Here is a 15959-nt window from a genome sequence, read left to right as displayed (position 1 = left end):
TGGGATTAAATCACTTAGAGATCTGTACATAGACAACATTTTTGCATCCTACGAACAATTACACTCCAAATTTAACTTTCCAGCAACACATTTCTTTCACTATCTTCAAATTCGAAACTTTGTTAAACAGAACCTGCCCAATTTTCCTCACCTCCCACCTACATCTATACCAGAAAAAATATTGCTCAGTCTCGAGGACTCAAACAGCACTTCTGTAATATATAAAACTATTTTACAGTCCCTTCCTATCAAAGAACCAAGCGAACATTGGGAAAAGGATCTCTTACTCAACATCTCAGAAAAGGAGCAAAGGAAAGTAGCAATGCAGAGAATCCACTAGAGCTCCATATGTGCAAAGCATACAATTAGTCAACTCAAAATTATATATCAGGCTCATCACTCGTTTAAAATTGTCCAAAATGTTTCCAGGGCAAGATCCAACCTGCGAACTCTGTAATCAAGTTCCAGCATCACTAGGTCACATGTTTTGGGCCTGCACCAAATTAACATCATTTTGGACCAAAATCTTGAAATGCCTTTCAGACAGCCTTGGTGTCCCAATCTCTCCTAATCCAGTAACAGCTGTGTTTGGTGGGCACACAGAGGGGCTTAAAGTGGAGAAGGACAAACAAACTGTGATTGTCTTTACTACACTATTGGCACGCAGACTTTATGACGGGTTAGTAATCTTTATAATTCTAATCTATTTTATGCATTTCTAATGTTAAATCCCTATAGAAAAGAAGTTTGTAACTTCCTGATCCGTTCTTTTTATTTAGCTTCACCTGTTTGTTGTCTGGTACAAACCTTGTAATCGATATTTAACCCACTTCCTATTGTCCAAATGACTTGAAATTTTGCACACTTACTTCTGATGACAATACATGAATCAATAATCAGTTTTACTAATTGTTAAATTAATCTATGTTAATTAAAAAATGAAATTTTCATATGAAGAATAGTTCAAGATTTCATCAATAGATGATGCTAGTAATGGATAGAAATATTAAAGGATATATTAAAATATGGATTACAAAATTAGACTAAAACTAACCCAAGACTAAAAAGTTGAATATATATATTAAAAAAAAAATTAAAACCATGCTTATGTTAAGTTAAAAAGTGTACTAAAATGTACAAAATAAGTCTCTCATACATCACTCGTAAAATAAAAGCGTGGGCGCTTTCCATCAATCAACATTCAAAAACACTTCTTAAAATGTAGAGTATGTATAAGTCATGAGAGACTTATTTTTTATATTTTAGTACACTTTTCAACTTAATATAAGCATGGTTTTTAAAAAGTATTTATATATATATATATATATATATATATATATATATATATATATATATATATATATATATATATATACTAGGGGGCTCTGCCTCCTGCTTGCTTTGCTCACCCAACCCCGTGTTTGGTTTACCAGATATACAATTTAAAGATATTGTTATTTTCATGGGAATTGTTACAGATGAATTATTTTCACTTTTACTTTAAAAACTTTTGTAAAAACAATACTTGTCCTTTATTTCCGGCCCCGTGTGTGTTTACATCTCTTTCTCGCCAGACGTATAACGCTGCTCACGTTGTGAAGGGGGGGTTGCTGAAAGCACGCTAAGGATATGCTGTCGGATCATCTGCTGTCTTTTTGCTTAAAATTTCCGTAAGTGTCCTCTCATTACTTGTAGGCCATGGTCTAATGTGATATTAGTGTATAAATTCTTAACATCTAAAGTAAACAAAAAAACCTGTACTCTTGTAGTGTGATCTCATTCATTTTGTTTAATAAAATCAATGGTGTCTTTCACATAGCTTTTATGTAATTTTGATAAGGGCTTCAAATGATAATCCAAATACTCTGCTACTCTTTAGCTTTCGCTGTCACAGTCTAAGATGACAGGCCTTGGAATTCTATATGGGATTGTCCAATCTGCTTTATGAGCTGCAGTATTTTGTCTCCACAGAGATATGGCTGGGTTCCTCAGTCCCTGACTTGGCCGTTACACCTGAGGGTCTCTTCGTTCATTGCCAGGACAGAACAAAGGATTCAGAGAAGTGCAATGGGGGTGGCGAGTGCGTAATGATCATCAAACGTTGGTGTGTGGATGTACAGATAATTTCGTTAGGATGCTCTCCTGATCTTGAACACCTCATGATCAAATGCAGGTCCTTTTATTTGCCTAGAGAGTTCACAACAGTATTTTGTATCACTCTATATATTCCCTGACGCCGACACCACAAGGGCACTGGATGAACTGTATGATGTTATCAATCAGTAGAAAACATTACACCTGAAGGCTGGTTACATCATGGCTGACGATTTTAAGAAAGCCAATCTGAAGAAGGTTTTGCCGAAATTTTACCAGCATGTAAAGTTTCCAACGTGCAGCCGTAACATCCAAGAATATGTTTACACCTCAAATGTATGTGCCTATAAAACCAGGCCCCGACCGGCCTTTAGCAAATCAGATCACTCCTCGGTCCTGCTGCTGCCAGCCTATAGGCAGAGGCTGAAATGCAAGCAGTCTGTGATGTATTTGGTTGAGCGTTGGACCAACCAATCAGACATTGTCTTGCATCACTGCTTCTGCTTTCCATTACAGACTGGGAAACTTTCAAAGTAGATATTGCTGCAGGCTCTCCATTAAGTGCCTTAATGTGGCAGAGTGGTTTGTGTGATCAATGATCCCTTGAGCGATGCTGTCGGGAGTGTTGTATTCCTGGTAGTACCACACATGGCGGCAAGGTCAGAGGTGACGTCCTGACTAAGACGGACACAAAAACCCCCAACCATGAGTGCATTAAAAGCGATGCAGCCTCCTGCCGTACCTCATCATCTTGCTCATGTCGTGCTACGTGGATTCCCGACAGGAAGTGATGAGGTGTGATTAAAGGATCATGCCAGGACAGACAGAACTCATCAGCCTTGGCTGGTAGCTCATGTAGGTGAAGGAAAACATTAAAACCTCCACTGGCTCACATTGATACCCATCCTTGGAAAAAGGCTCCAGGAATAAACCCAGAGGAAAAATCCAGAGTTGGAAGTCCCTAAGGCAGTTTGAGGCTGTATACATCTACATTCTGACAACTCTTGTGACGGTGATGGGACTATGTGTGTCGGTACCTGCCTTTCCATTGGATCATTTCAGAGATGTGGAGAGGGGGGACATACAGCATGGGTAATATAGTCTGTTCTCCAAGTCTATCTACCGCTGCTTTGTGTGCTAGAGAGGACACTCATGCTTCACTATGTAATGCAGACACCACACGGGATGAAGCAGTTACCGGTTATAAGTCTGATGCTCAACTGGCATAGCGCAGGATGCCAGGAGCTTCTTTCAGCACTGGAGAGATCATTGTTTCTCATTGAACAGCTACCGCCCTTTTCAAGCTGAGCAAACCCAAGCCCATAAAATGCTGCGTCACCACAGTCCATTAACCTTACTGGGTGCATGTGGTGTAGGGTGAATACCAACAGGCGGACCAACAACTGAACACCATGCAATAAAAACGCCCTAAAGTTGGATAGTTGGAATGTCAGGACTTTCACATGTGGCTTCAGCAACAATTTAGAAAAAGTGAGTGACGCTTGCAAGACTGCAGTTATTGACAAGGAACTAGCCTGACTCCAGATGGACATCATCGCACTCCAGGAGACCAGACTCCCAGGATCAGGATCTGTGAGGGAGAGATACTTTTCCTTTGTCAGGTAGGAGAGAGCACCAGAGGAGACTAGAGAACATGGTGTAGGATATGCAGTTAGAAACAGTTTTCTGGGCTCTATCACTCCACCGATCGAGGAAAGCAAGCGCATCCTATCTCTGTAGTTCCATTCCTCAACAGGATTAGTCTGCCTAATTAGTGCTTATGCACCAACTTTGACCTTCTCTACAGAGGTCAAGGATAAGTTCTATGATGACTTAAGTACTGCAACAAGAATATGCCACTATTGCTGAAGTAATATCTAAATTAAATTAATCTACCTGCCACCGAAATCCTCCCCCTACTTTACTGATTAAGGCTTGTACTGACAAACTTTCTGCTCCTATTTCTCACTTTATCAACTGTAGTTTCCGCACTCGTGTTGTTCCAAGTGTTTTAAAAACTGCTGCTGTAACCCCTGTTTTAAAAAAACGTGGCTCTGATCTGTTACAGCTAAAATTTTATCACCCAATTTCTAATCTTCCATTTACGACTAAGATCTTAGAAAAGGTTGTTGCTGCTCAACTCGATGATTATTTAAATTTGCATACCCTGCTTGAGTCTTTTCAATCGGGACTCAGAGCCCTACCTAGCACTGAAACTGCTAAACTTAAGGTAGCCAATTATTACTGCAGATTCTGGGATGGCTGCTATTCTAGTTCTTCTTGACTTGAGCGCAGTGTTTGGCATGGAGCTGGACAGTTTAACATCTGTGGCAGAGCGACGGGCGCTCAGCAGGCTCCTATCAATTATGGAGAATCCACTGCATCCATTAAATAGTATCATCTCCAGACAGAAGAGCAGCTTCAGCGACAGACTGCTGTCACCGTCCTGCTCCACTGACAGACAGATAGATAGATGGATGTCATCTTTGATCAGCTTCTTACTTTTCAATCACACATTAGCTCAATAGTACAGACAGCCTTTTCTCGTCTCATCTGCATTCTTTCCTCAGTGTGAAAGATTATGAAACACTGATTCACGCTTTCATCACTACCCGTCTGGACTATTGCACTGCTTTGTTTTATGGCCTCCGGACTAAATATATCAATAGATTACAATATGTTCAGAATTCTGCTGCTCGTTTACTTACACACACTAAAAAATCTGCTGTCATCACTCCTGTCCTCTATAATTTACATCGGTTACCAATTTCTTAGTTTATAATATACATTGCAGAGATATTTGATTAAATAAAGTGCCACATCCATCCATCCATTATCCAACCCGCTATATCCTAACTACAGGGTCACGGGGGTCTGCTGGAGCCAATCCCAGCCAACACAGGGCGCAAGGCAGGAAACAAACCCCGGGCAGGGCGCCAGCCTAAAGTGCCACATTACTTTGCAATTTTACTTTTAAACACGATCATGTCATGGTCACAAATACTACAGACATTCCATCCTTAGAGCAATCTCCACCTCCAGGCATATTCTTCTGCGCTTTCTGTTTTCCACAACTGTTCCTTTGTATAATGAACATTTAGGAGATCACCAAAATCTGCCGTTTCCTTCAGGGATGTGTGTTCTGCCTTTTATTTTTTTTCCATTAGATGGCCCAATATATTCTAATAACTTAGGTGCCCCCATTTTAAAATATTAAATGGCAGGTCATGCAGATTATTTTAACATTTTCCTAGTGACAAACAGCCAATGAATACACAACACTACACTGTGTATAGACTAAATAGCCAACCTCCAAAAAAAATATCACAACCATTTTGAATGTGCTTTATAGTCATTTTGTTGTGAATCAATCTTTGATGAAGTTCAGACTGACTGTGTGATATTATTTGTGTTTTTACCTGTGAGCAGCAATATGGTTTCATGCTAGGAAAGAGTACTGAGGTGTTGTTTCAGAATGTTGATGGAGATTTACGAAGAAGGTCGGAAGGAATTGCATTGCATGTTTAAAGACTTAGAGAAAGTGCATGACAGCCAAGAGAGGAGTTATGGTACCATATGAGAAAGTTGGGAGTAGCAGAAAATGTATACGAGGGTAGTGCAGGGTATGTGTAATTGGACAGTGTGATGACAGTAAGGTGTGCAGAGGAATGTCAGCCCAGTTCAAGGTGAGAGTGGGATTACATTAAGGATCAGCTCTAAGCCCTCTCCTGTTTGCAATGGTGATGGACAGGTTGACAGATGAGGTCAGACAGGAGTGTCTGTGGCCTATGATGTTCACAGATGACATTGTGATCTGATATTAGAGTAGACAGCAGGTTGAGATGAACATGGAGAGGTGGAGGTACTCACTGAAGAGAATGGGAATGAAAGTCATGAATGAGGGGAAGGTGGTGGAAGGGTGTGTGACTGCAAAGAGCAGAGGTGGTAAAGGTAGACGAATTTGAACACTTGGGTGCGAAGAGTGCGACAGAGAGGTGAAGAAGAGAATGCAGGTAGAGCGGACTGGGTGGAGAAGAGTTGCAGAAGTAATTTGTGATAGAAATGTATCTGCAAGAGTGAAAGGGAAGGTCAAGAAAAATGGTATTGAGACCAGCTGTGTTATACAGTATGATTTAGAGATGGTGGCCATTAATGAAAAGACAGGAGGCAGAGCTGGAAGTGGAGGAGATGAAGATGCTATGATTTTCACTTGGAGTAAAGGATTAGGAATAAGTATATTACATGGACAACACAGGTTTGACAGTTTAGTGACCAAATGAGAGAGGCTATATTAAAATGGTTTGGGCACGGGCAGAGGATAGATGAGGGGTATATCAGAAAAAGAATGTTGAGGATAGAATGGCCAGGCAAGAGGAAAAGAGAAAGAAGTGATGTAAAGGACAGGGATAGATGGAGACGGATGATATGCTCTGGTGACCCCTAAATGTTAGAAGCTGAAAGAAGAAAAAGATAAAGGAGTGGGATCAGGGACTATTTACTAACATGACTTTTTGACAGCACAGGGGAAAAAACTACTTTTAAGTGTTGTGTTGTTTGTTTTACAGAAAATCCTTTGTTAACGTTGTAAAACGAAGGACTTCAATCATTGAAGTTACGTAACGTTTGGATCATTTTATACTGAGGTTCTAAATTGGGGATCTACTCTATTCAGAGTCAGATTGATTAAATATATGAGGCGACTCCACTAACGCAATGCTAACCAGTGTGCCCTGACGCGTGCCACCTCTCCATCTGTCCATCTGTCTGTCTGATTCTCTCTACCTCTTTCCTTCTCACAGGTGATAATAGTGTTATGGTCACATTTTTACTTCATTCATTTTAAGTCTCTGCAGTGTTATTTTAGGGTTGTTTCTGGTCTGGTTTTGGTTTACGTCTACAACCTTTGGGGTCAATGCTAACTAATTTTTCTTTTACAGCCATCTTTTGACAGATTTGGATACCCAGTATATTCACAATTTGCTCAAAAACTTTAATCTTATACTCCTTCTTTGTCTCAGTATTTCTCTTTCTTTATTAGGTATTTCTTCCTTTATCCTTTATTTTTCCTTCACCATGTCTAATACACCACTGGTCACTCCAGTCTCACATTCTCATCTTTTATTCTCCGATTTACAACAAATATGGTGCCTTAAGAACAGAGGAACGTGAATCTGAAACAGCAAGAGGAAAGAGTCGGAGAAATAGAGAAAGAAAAGAGAGGAAAAAGACAAGAGTCTCGTCCGTTGTGAGAGATGGATATCTAGGATGGAGCTCTACTGGCAGTGGTGTTTTTACTTTCTTGCTACTATCATTCTGAGGTATCCTGTATTTAGTCAAGCATATACAAACATAAGCAGCAGACCAAGGGTTCGAAAGAGCTTGGTGAGCAGCTAACGGCACTGGAAGAAAAATATAGAAGGAACAACATCAGAATAACTTTTCTTTTAGATCAAATGAAGTTTCTCTGATGTTGTCTTTAATTACTCATGCTAGTGAATTAAAGGAGTGGATGGATGAGAACTACTTGTCTTTAAACACAGATAAAACAAAGATGTTATTTGTTGAAGGGAATGACACTGATCACAACAATATTTTGTCATCATTTAACATTTAGTTGGAATCCCCATTAATTTTACTGAATCAGCCCGCAATCTGGAGTTATCTTTGACTCTAGCATATCATTTAAAGCGCATATTACAAAGTTGTCCAAAACATGCTTCTTCCATCCATCCATCCATCCATTTTCCAACCCGCTGAATCCGAACACAGGGTCACGGGGGTCTGCTGGAGCCAATCCCAGCCAACACAGGGCAGGGAACCAATCCCGGGCAGGGTGCCAACCCACCACAGGACACACACAAACACACCCACACAAACACACCCACACACCAAGCACACACTAGGGCCAATTTAGAATCGCCAATCCACCTAACCTGCATGTCTTTGGACTGTGGGAGGAAACCGGAGCGCCCAGAGGAAACCCACGCAGACACGGGGAGAACATGCAAACTCCACGCAGGGTGGACCCGGGAAGCGAACCCGGGTCTCCTAACTGAGAAGCAGCAGCGCTACCACTGCGCCACCGTGCCACCCAAAACATGCTTCTTCCATCTTAAAAATGTTAGGAAATTAAGGCGCTTTCTAAATAAACAGGATTTTGAGAAATTAATTCATGCATTTATCTCTAGTAGGATTGACTACTGCAATGCGGTGTTCACTGGATGTTCAAACTGTTCTTTATACAGCCTCCAGTTAATACAAAATGCGGCTGCAAGAATTATTACAAGAACAAGAAAATACAAACACATAACTCCAGTTCTTAAATCCTTACACTAGCTCCTGGTTAAGTTTAGGGCAGATTTCAAAATCCTTCTTTTAACATATAAAGCATTAAATGGCAGAGGTCCGGCTTACTTGTCTGAACTTATCATGACTTACAAACCAGAGCGCACATTAAGATCTCAAGATGCCGGTCTGCTTATTACTCCAAGGATTAATAAAATAACAGTGGGAGGTCGAGCTTTTAGTTACAGGGCCCCTAAACTGTGGAATGGTCTGCCTGCTACTATAAGAGATGCCCCTTCAGTCTCAGCTTTTAAATCCCGGCTGAAGACTCACTACTTCAGTTTAGTATGTCCTGACTAGAGCTGCTGATTAACTGTACAGACTGCATCTCTGTTGTTAGTCATTAGCACTAAAACATAAGAAACATGATAGTTATAATTGGATATTAACCCTCACCTACTCTGTTTCTCATCTCAGTACTCAAATGTGGCACTTGGTACCACAGCCCACCTGTCAAGTTGTTTTGCCTGCCTAAGGTAAAGTCATCCCTGATGGAGGATCGCAGGAATCGTGGGAAAGAGGGGTCCTTTCATTGGATTGGCTGGCTGGCTTGATGGATGAGGTCTCCAGGACTCTAAGCAAATCAAAATCGTATTATGTGATATCATCTACTGTTAATTTCTGCTCCATACTTCTAACATTTGTATTTTTATACTGTATTGAGGATTTGTTCTGATCTGTGTATTGTATTGTATTGACCTCCTTCTTTTTGACACCCACTGCACGCCCAACCTACCTGGAAAGGCGTTTTTCTCTGAACTGCCTTTCCAAGGTTTCTTTCATTTTTTCCCTACATGGGTTTTCTTTGAGAGGTTTTCCTTGTCTTCATAGAGAGTCAAGGCTGGGGGGCTGTCAAGAGGCCTGTTAAAGCCCATTGCGGCACTTCTTGTGTGATTTTGGGCTATACAAAAATAAACTGTATTGTAATAAAACTGAAAACTGTGAACATCCAAACCCAGTGAAATTCATAGCTGAATTATTCTCTAAAATAACTGGAGAGGACTTTAAACTGGACACTGAGATCTTGGCAGTTTACCACATACATGGATTGAATGCTTCAAAACTGAGAAGCCTGATCGTCCATTTCGACAAAGTCTGGATTAAAGAAAATTTGATGTCAATTCTCAGACATCCATCCATCCATCCATTTTCCAACCCGCTGAATCCGAACACAGGGTCACGGGGGTCTGCTGGAGTCAATCCCAGCCAACACAGGGCACAAGGCAGGGAACCAATCCTGGGCAGGCAATTCTCAGACAGAAAGAGGAAATTATATTTGAAAATAACCGCATTTGTATTTTCCCAGATTTCTCCCCTTCAACAGCTGCTAAACAAGCTGTATTCTACAATATTAAACAACGCCTATGCAAAGCTGCAATCAGATACAGCCTCTTGTTTCCTACTAAATTAAATGTGACTTTTGATGACGAATTCTGTATTTTCAGTTCTCCTAAAGAAGCAGATAAAGAGCTGAAAACTCTGATCCCGACATCATTTAAAACATGATCATGTCCTAATAATGCAAAGAATAATCTGCTTGTAGCTTAGTCTATTTGTAATGCAACATTTACCATAACTATACATTCTGTTTCCTTTTCGGCTAATTTTTTTTTTTTTAATCACAATATTGAAATTTCTTAACATATATATATATATAATATATACATTTCTTATATATTAATATAGGTATATTTAGGTAACCACTAAGTAACTAGTTATTTATAGTGTTTTTAGAATTGTTCTTTTTTTTTCTTGCTTAAATGGACTACTTAACATTACACCCTAGGTTTATTTCAACTGGATTGTACTATTATATCTCAATTTTAATCTTCTACACTGTTGCTTAGGGTTTGCTTTGTTTTGGACATGCTTGGTCTCTTGGCATGTCAGACGACACTGGTGGGGTGGGGGAATATTAACAATATGTGAACAGTATTGCAAGACCCTGGGAAGCTTGGAGGGATGAAACTAAACATTTCTGACATTGATGGTTTGTGGGATAAAAACTGTTCTTATATCAATTTCTTTTGGCATATATTAATCTGTAACACCTGACTGATGTAAGAAGTTCATAAAGTTTGTGGCCTGGGTGTGAGGGATCAGTAATGATTTTCCTAGCCCGTTTCATGACTCTGGAATAATACAGGTCCTGTAAGATGGGCAGACTGGCACCAAAGATGTCTACGGCACACCTGACTATTCACTGTAGCCTGCTTTTGTCATGTTTAGTCAGTGATCCAAACCACACTGTTATGGATGAACTGAGAACAGACTCAATGACTGCTATGTAAAACTGAATCAGCAGCTTCTGTGGAAGGTTGAAATTCCTTGGCAATCACAGGAAGTACATTCTCTGTTGTACCCTTTTTATGATAGATCCTTCATTGATCTCCCATTTGTGAATTGCCAATGTGAATTTCCCATCGGGATTAATAAAGTATCTATCTATCTATCTATCTATCTATCTATCTATCTATCTATCTATCTATCTATCTATCTATCTATCTATCTATCTATCTATCTATCTATCTATCTATCTATCTATCTATCTATCTATCTATCTATCTATCTATCTATCTATCTATTTCATGTCCCAGGAGATTATAGATCTCAGAAATGTGAAGGTTTCCACAACTTTCACAACAGTATTAAGTAAGGAGAGAGGGGTTTATATTGTGGGACCTCTCCTAAAATCCACTGTCATCGTCACAGTTTTGAGAGTGTTTAGCTCCAGATTGTTATGACTACACCAATGGCCAGCTGCTCAACATCCCGTCTGTATGCAGACTCGTTACAATTCCGGATGAGCCCAATGATGGTTGTGTCGTCCGCATATTTGACAGAGGGGTACTTAGAGATTCAGTCATTAGTGTAGAGGGAGAATGGCAGTGGGGAGAAGACACATACAGTATCTGTGGAGGGCACCCATGTTGTTTGGATGATAGCTAGATGTGCGTTTCGCCAGTTTCACCTGCGGTTTCCCATTGGTCAGGAAATTGGTGATCCATTCATACAAGTCTGCACACTGAGAGGGATGTAGATATTGACAATGCCAAGATAGTATTTTTAAAGGAGACTCACTTAATAATTAAGGACCAGTTTTGGTTGCAAAGAGATTAGATTGGGCACATCTTTTACTACAGCTATACATAGAAAATGTGAGATGTGGGAAACTTAATATATACAACAAAACCATTTTCAGTATCAGAAGTAATATCTGATCGTGAAGGGCAGTTTGTCATGGTAAGGGGTAATGTATTTCAATCTAAAGTAATTTTGATGAATATCTCAGCACCTAATGTGAATGATAAAGATAAGATCCAAAATGTCTTTGCATTTATTCCTAATATGAACACTCATAAAATTACAATGACTTTGTGTTATTAAATCCAAACATTGATAGGTCTTCATCTACAGTGGTGTATCATCTAACACTGCAAAAATATTCAACAGTTTGTAATGGATTATAATTTAATAGACCCTTGGAGATTTTAAAATCCTAAGTCAAGAGCATATTCCTTCTTATCAGTACATCACAGTTTCTGAAGAATTGATTATATTTTTATGGATAATAATTTTTTGCCCACTATCAAATCTTGCAAGTATGATGCTGTTGGTATCTCTGACTATGCCTCTCTGATCATGGAGCTTAGATCACTATGCCCTACACACTCATCTCGTAGCTGGCATCTTAAACCCGTTATTAGCTGATGAGAACTGTGCAGAATTAATCTATGAGCAATTAATTAATTAGTTTCTTGAGACAAATGCATCTCACAGATCTCTGCAGGAATACTATGGGAAATTCTGAATGTTTTTTTAAGAGGACAGATTATTTCATATTTTTCTCACAAAAATAAATTGGAAACCAAGAAGGCATCAGAGCAAATCAATGTAATTACCAGAATAGATAAAGAATACGCCAAGTCTCCAAATGAGGTACCTTATAGGAAATGACAGATTTTACAATCAGAATTTAACCTTCTGAGAACAAAAGAAACAGAACAGCTCTTCTTCAAATCATGACATCAACACATATGAACACAGAGAAAAAGCTGATAAGATCTTAGGTCAATAACAGAAATTGGTATGGAGATAAAATCACTGACCATAAAAATATAACCCACACGTTTAGAGAGTACTACAATTTCTTATGTTCTCAGCTTAAAGATGATAAGACAAAATCTAATGAGTTTTTTGATGAATTCCAAAAACCACAGATAGATGTTCTTGGTGCAAAGGAACTGGATGAACAACCCCTAACACTTTCAGAATTACTAAACTCACTCCAAACTGGGAAAGAAGCAGGTCCTGATGGCTAGCCTGTGGAATATTACAAAATAATTTCAAATAAGTTAGCTCTACTACTATTATCAAAATTCATAGAACCTAGAGACAACAACAGTCTATGTCAAATGTTCTACCAAGCGTTAACTACTGTGTTTCCAAAGAAAAATACTTATTATAATGTGCATCATACAAACCAGTCTTACTACTGAGTAACTATGTTAAGATACTCTCTAAAGTTCTGTCTATTAGGACTGAGAAAATGCTTCCTTCTGTTATATCATAAGCCCACTTAGCTTCTAACTTTCAACGTTTGTTTAATGTAATATACTCACTCATAAAAAATCTAACACCCCAGAGATCTTATTATCTTTGAGTGCAGAAAAAGCATTTGATATTGTTGAATAGGACTGCCTATTCACCACATTACACAAATTTGGGCTTGGCCCAAATATAAGTGCATGGATCAAACCACTTTATACCAGTCTAAAAGTCTCCATTTGTATTAACATTATTTCAAACTACTTCAAACTGGAAAGATTTATTTCACACGAATGCCCTCTATCACCATTGCACGTAGTAATCACCATTGAGCCATTGCCCATTTACTTTTGAAATGTATCAGAGATAAAGGGGAATATCAGAGAAGGCCTTGAAGAGAAAATAGGAGCATACACAGACGATAATGGTACTGTATTTATCTAACCCACAAACTTCCGTATCAGTAGTTCTCACTGCACTAGCAGAATTTCAAAAGAATATCTTTGCTTTGTCCAGTGAACTCTCCAGCACACAATACCAGACTGGCACCTTCCCATTTATTTTAGCAGATCAGTTTAAAATATCTAGGGCTAAACATCCCAAATAAATATAAACATATTTTTCAACAAAAGTTTGCTATCTATATGGAAAAAAATAAACAAGATATGAAATGGTGGTCTACCCTCAATCTCACATTAACAGGGAGAATCAGTACTGTCAAGATGAACATCTTTCCTGATCTTCTATTTCTATTTCAGAGCATCCCCATATACATTAACAATTTTTTTAAGAGATTAGATTCTATTGTAACCTAATTTATTTGGAATTGGAAACATCCACACATCTGAAGGGCAACTCCACAATGACACAGAGCAGAAGGGAGCATGGCACTGCTTAGTTTTCAATTTTATTACTGAGCTGCAAAAATACAAACTATAATGATCTGGACATCATCACAAATTGATGAATATACATAAGATTGGTCTGCAATAGAAATCAAATCTTGCTGTACTTCTTTATACTGTATGCCCTAATCTGTGGCCCAGTAAATACAAATGATCATCAATATGCTAATAATTCAACTGTCCGTCACTCACTTAGAATATTGAACCAATGTAGGAAGCAATTTAAGACAGAGAAGCTCTAATCTGTCACACTTTTACATGATAATCATCTTTCTCTGCCCTCTCAATCCAACGCAGTATTTAATGTTTGAACAACGTCCTGAAATTAAACGCTTTGAGAACTGTATATTGATAATATCTTTGCATCTTGTGAACAATTACATTTCAAATGTAATTTCCCACCAACACAATTTTTCCACTACTTTCTTATCACTTTAACTTTGCTAACAGGAACCTGCCCAGTTTTCCTCAACTCCCAGCCATTTCTATTCCAGAGTCATTCCTGATCAGTCTAAAGACTCAGACAGCATCTCAATAAAATAGAAAAGCATCTTGACGTCTCTTCCTTTCACAGATCCTACGGTATGTTGGTGAAAGAATCATTCACTTACCATCTGTAAAAAGGAGTGGAAGGCAGCCAGCCACACACACAGAGACGTCACTCCAACTCCAAATGCACAAAGCACTCAATCATTCCATTTCAAATCTTTTATCAAGCACATTTATCTCACTTCAAATTGTCCAAAATGGATCCAGGCCAAGACTCAACCTGTGAACATCGTATTTATGCTCCAGCCTCACTGGGCCTCATGGTTTGGGCCTGCATGAAATTGACGTCATTCTGGACCAAAACCTTTGACTGCCTAGCAGACAGCCTCGGCGTCACAGTCACTCCTGACCCATTAACAGCTGTGCTTGGTGGGCTCCAGCAGGGTGGGCTTACAGTGGAGAAGGACACACCAACTGTAATGGCCTTCACTGCACTACTAGAATGAATGACGACTTATCCTGCTCAACTGACAGAATCCCACCCCCCACCTCTTTTAAGTCAGTGGGTAACTGATGTCCTGGAATATTTGAAATTGGAAAAATCAAATTCCCACTTAGAAGATCCGCTCAAAACTTAATTAAAATATGGCAAATCTTAAAATGACCATTTATATTGGGGAGTAGGGCATTCTCCTTTCTTTTTTTTTAAAGATTTTCTCATGTTGTAGTCTCTCCTCTCTTTTCTTTTGGCTGGGAGTTGAATTTTGATTTGTTAACTTTGACATGATTGTATGGAATGTTGTTTTCTTCAAATAATATCAATAAAATTAAATGAAAAAAGAGAAAGGAGAAAATAACAACAAGTGAGATGAATGAAAGTGGGCCAGCACTTGTGTGAGACAGTGACAAACACACGGTCACACCAGGGGAGGACATGAAGTGTCAGAGATACTCATCAGGACCACCAAATCAATAAGAACAGAAACTCACCTGTAAAAACTGCTCACCACTCAGAGGTTCAGACGACTGCACGAGTACCTGCAGATGACAAGAGCAGAATGAGGACTGTGAAGATGGCATTTGGTGACATTCACTGGGCAGGCATTACTAGAACAGGGCAGTTCAAATATAACACATAACTGATGAGCATCTAAAACACTGAAGACCACTAAAGTACCAGTCAGTGCCCAGCATACCCACTGCTGTGTAACACACTGGGCTCACTGGTGTGTAAAGACTTTTTGATGATTTAGCAGCTCTCACTTTATGTCTTTCCTGTTCTAATTCACCACAGATGGTCTTCAGGTCCTGTTAGTTAGTTAGAGTCATTTGTGAGGTGTTCAGCTGAAGAGCCCAACATAAAAGAGCAGAATACTGTGTGCTGAGGGCCTTTAAAGGCTTTAGTTATCGCGTGTCTACGGTTGCACATAACTGTGTGTTCAAGGAGATCCTTTCACAGAGTTTAACCCTTCAGATTCTCCAGTTCTGCATGACAAGAAGTGCTCACAGTGGTTGCCTCATAAGATGCCATCAGCTGTTTGGTGAGGTGGCCTGTTGGTCACTTTACATGTTTGTACA

At 39.2% G+C, this 15959-nt stretch overlaps 1 protein-coding gene across 14 annotated transcripts in view; it reads right to left on the bottom strand.

Annotated features, from left to right (window-relative positions):
* The window catches only part of LOC114641392 (C-type lectin domain family 5 member A-like), a 1576682-nt gene that overhangs the window by 1496831 nt on the left and 63892 nt on the right, over window positions 1-15959 (bottom strand). For 7 of the 14 annotated variants that reach the window (XM_051925952.1, XM_051925951.1, XM_051925957.1 and 4 more), the window contains one exon: window positions 15372-15419. The exons of the other annotated variants lie outside the window; for them this stretch is intronic. The gene's annotated coding sequence lies outside the window, so the exon portion shown is untranslated. The remainder of the gene's footprint in view (window positions 1-15371; window positions 15420-15959) is intronic. 14 annotated transcript variants of the gene reach the window in all.

The sequence above is a fragment of the Erpetoichthys calabaricus genome, chromosome 4 (assembly GCF_900747795.2).
Source record: "Erpetoichthys calabaricus chromosome 4, fErpCal1.3, whole genome shotgun sequence".
In the NCBI taxonomy this organism is placed as follows: domain Eukaryota; kingdom Metazoa; phylum Chordata; class Cladistia; order Polypteriformes; family Polypteridae; genus Erpetoichthys; species Erpetoichthys calabaricus.
This window is presented reverse-complemented; position numbering and strand designations above follow the sequence as displayed.